A 3263-nucleotide genomic window follows, 5' to 3' on the forward strand; every position below is an offset into this window, starting at 1 on the left:
ACCTCATTTCGAGTTACACAATCGACCCCCTGGTCGGTGCACGCGTTCGCTAAGTTTCACCCGAATCTCTTCCACGCAGTTGAAATAGGTTACTCATAAGTAACGCTACAAATTGTCTGCATTAAAAATAAATACTCTGCTAAAACAGTGAATTTGTGTTTTTAAAACAGTGAATCACTGCTGTGACAGATTTCCTAACCTGAATAGTTGTCGACTTTAATGATTAATATCTCAATTCCCAGGGCAGAACGACACTTTTTTTCTTGTTAAATCTTTATTTTTACGCGAAAACGCACTGATTGAGTGCATTTTTATCAAAATTTGAGGCGGCCGGGATCTTCTAAACATTTGCTATAATCTTAAATGACGTTAAATGACAGCTCTGTATCGTTCGGATGCGTCCAGAATTAATGGCTGCGTTCAGCAGAACGTTTGTTTTACAACTGTTGGAAGTTTCCTTCCCGCTGATTGGATCATACTTTTAGATCTAGAAGAATGGTCCTATCTCAGCAGACAATCATAAAACGGTTGCAAAACTGTTGAGTCTGCTGAACGCAGCCAATTTTTGGCACTCGGTTTGCTCGAAAATCACGTGATCAAGCTCACCATCTGCTAGCTCGCATCTCAGATTTACATTGCCGAACGCAGCTTATATAGAGCGACAGAGAGGACTAATGAAGCGCAAGAGTGGGGGAAGTTATCCGTCGCCACTTTTTGCCTCACCCACACTACCGCTATTGGCATGAGTTGATCCTCCTTAGTTCTAGTCTTCTTGCTAAAAATATAGACAAAACAGATACAAGAGCTCAATGAGCGGTCGCACTGAATGCACCCAATGATGACAATTATTACGTTTACACCATGATGTAATAAAGAAGGTGTGTTCCTATTATGGTTACTTTTTCGTCCTGATTTGCGCAGGTATGGCACTCGGTTTGCTCGAAAATCACGTGATCAAGCTCACCATCTGCTAGCTCGCATCTCAGATTTACATTGCCGAACGCAGCTTATATAGAGCGACAGAGAGGACTAATGAAGCGCAAGAGTGGGGGAAGTTATCCGTCGCCACTTTTTGCCTCACCCACACTACCGCTATTGGCATGAGTTGATCCTCCTTAGTTCTAGTCTTCTTGGTAAAAATATAGACAAAACAGATACAAGAGCTCAATGAGCGGTCGCACTGAATGCACCCAATGATGACAATTATTACGTTTACACCATGATGTAATAAAGAAGGTGTGTTCCTATTATGGTTACTTTTTCGTCCTGATTTGCGCAGGTCTCAACTGTCGGCCATATTTGATTTATGTGTGTGTATTGGTGTACATATATAGTTCAGTGTGTTTGTGTATATGGGGAAAGTCATGATAAGGTTATTTTCAGTTATTTTCACGTGTTTACAACAGTGCGATCACTTTTAAGCCGTTGGAATATCAAAAAAATTAATGACAATGCCGTTGTGTGCCATGAAAGGGTGTAAAAACCGTTCTGGAAAAGGAAAAAGGAATATCCTTTTTCTTCTTTTCCAAAAAAAAGAGAAATATGTGAGAAGTGGATACAGGCGTGTGGAAGGAAAATTGGAGAAATTAAGGAGAAGAATGGTATGTACTGTAATGTTAATATAATTTACTTGCCAGTTTATCTTCTTATTATTAAATAATAACGAAATATATTTATTTATTTATTATTTTAAATGTGTAAAAGATTGTATAACGAACTATGTTTATTCAATATCAAAAAAGTATGGTCTATATCAATGTACGTTACCTTTCTTTTATTTATTTATTATTTATTGTAAATATCATACGCGTTGAACATATTTGGTTTAAAGGAGTTCTTAAACGTTAGAAAATATTGAGAACAAGTCGTACTTAAATATTGTTTATACATCAGAATACAGTATTTTCAGTTATTACAATTGCATACAAAATTTTAAACAAAAAACCAATGCATTCAAATAATTATGAAATTTATTTATGCAGCTCGTGTATGCTCAGCTCATTTTGACGAGTTGTGCTACAGAAAGGTGTCCTTCGTAGACGAGTTAGCAGGAACACCAAGGAATTCTCGGCCACTCAATCGAGATGCTGTACCGTATACATTTCCAGGGAACTGTGGTAATATACGAATTTTATTTTATACATTCACAACTTTCGGCAGCATATTCATGACTTTTATTCATGTATTTATTGTTTTATTCATGAAATGAAATGAAATGCAATTTACGTACTATTACACTTTATGTAATATTTAGTTTTCGATTGACAATTCATATTTCAATAATTACTTTTAGTGCCTGACGCTACAGACCTGATGCCGAAAGCTAGAGTGACCTGTGAAGATCCTGTGACATTACTTGATATCGCTGGTAAGTGTACAAAAATTTTTTTTGTCTTGTGTACACATTTTAGAATATCATGTCATATTTTGTATTCTCATATAATAATTTATACTTTGATAGTATATTGCAATTTAAAGTTCGAATATTATTTATTTTATTTTCATTTTTCCTTACAGTGATGCCAAATGCAAAGGATACTCCTGCTCCAATTTGCTCAAATATTGAATGTATTTCAGTAAAGAAGGCATTAACCATCGAAAATCGCAACCTGCGCCAACAGTTGAAGCGGTGTAATAGATTGGCAGAAAGAAAATGTCGTAACAAGGTGCAAAGTTTACTTGGAAAAGTATTTAGTCCAGGTCAAGTTAAACTTTTGCTTAACCTGAACCAAAAAAAGACCCGTTGGTCTGCAGAAGATATTGCAGAAGCTATTTCTCTTCGTAGCATAAGCCCAAAAGCTTATAGGTATTGGAGAGAGAAAAAAAAATTGCCGCTCCCAGGACTGTCAACCCTGAGAAAGTGGGTCGCAACATTCGACGTCAATGAGGGTGTCCTGCATGATGTCATTGCTGTAATGAAAAGTAAAGGCCAAAATATGACTGACATGGAGAAAGTAACAGTCCTTTGCTTTGATGAAATTCATTTAGCGAATCGTGTAGCAATCGAAAGGAAACAAGAGCGTGTCATTGGACCGAATAAAAAGTGCCAGGTTTTCATTGCTAGAGGATTATTTTCTAAATGGAAGCAGCCGATCTACTATGACTTTGATAAGAAAGTAACGACAGATATTCTCTTCGATATTTTGCGAAATTGAAAAATAGAATGACTGTGATTGTAACCAATTTCGTAACATCGATGTTATTACTTCGGCGTAAATCGAACCGTGTAAACGTAGTCGTTGGTCGCGTTCAGCAGACTCAAC

The 3263-nt window shown here is 36.7% G+C and overlaps 1 long non-coding RNA gene across 1 annotated transcript; it reads left to right on the forward strand.

Moving 5' to 3' along the window:
• The first annotated feature begins 1223 nt into the window (after positions 1 to 1223).
• LOC108728842 (uncharacterized) lies at positions 1224 to 2663 on the forward strand. Its single transcript, XR_001936908.1, has 4 exons — positions 1224 to 1601; positions 1983 to 2117; positions 2294 to 2368; positions 2518 to 2663. It is a non-coding gene; the product is annotated as an uncharacterized lncRNA (long non-coding RNA).
• Positions 2664 to 3263: the final 600 nt, after the last annotated feature.

The sequence above is a fragment of the Mycetomoellerius zeteki genome, unplaced genomic scaffold (assembly GCF_001594055.1).
Source record: "Mycetomoellerius zeteki isolate Tzet28-1 unplaced genomic scaffold, Tzet1.0 scaffold642, whole genome shotgun sequence".
Classification (NCBI taxonomy): domain Eukaryota; kingdom Metazoa; phylum Arthropoda; class Insecta; order Hymenoptera; family Formicidae; genus Mycetomoellerius; species Mycetomoellerius zeteki.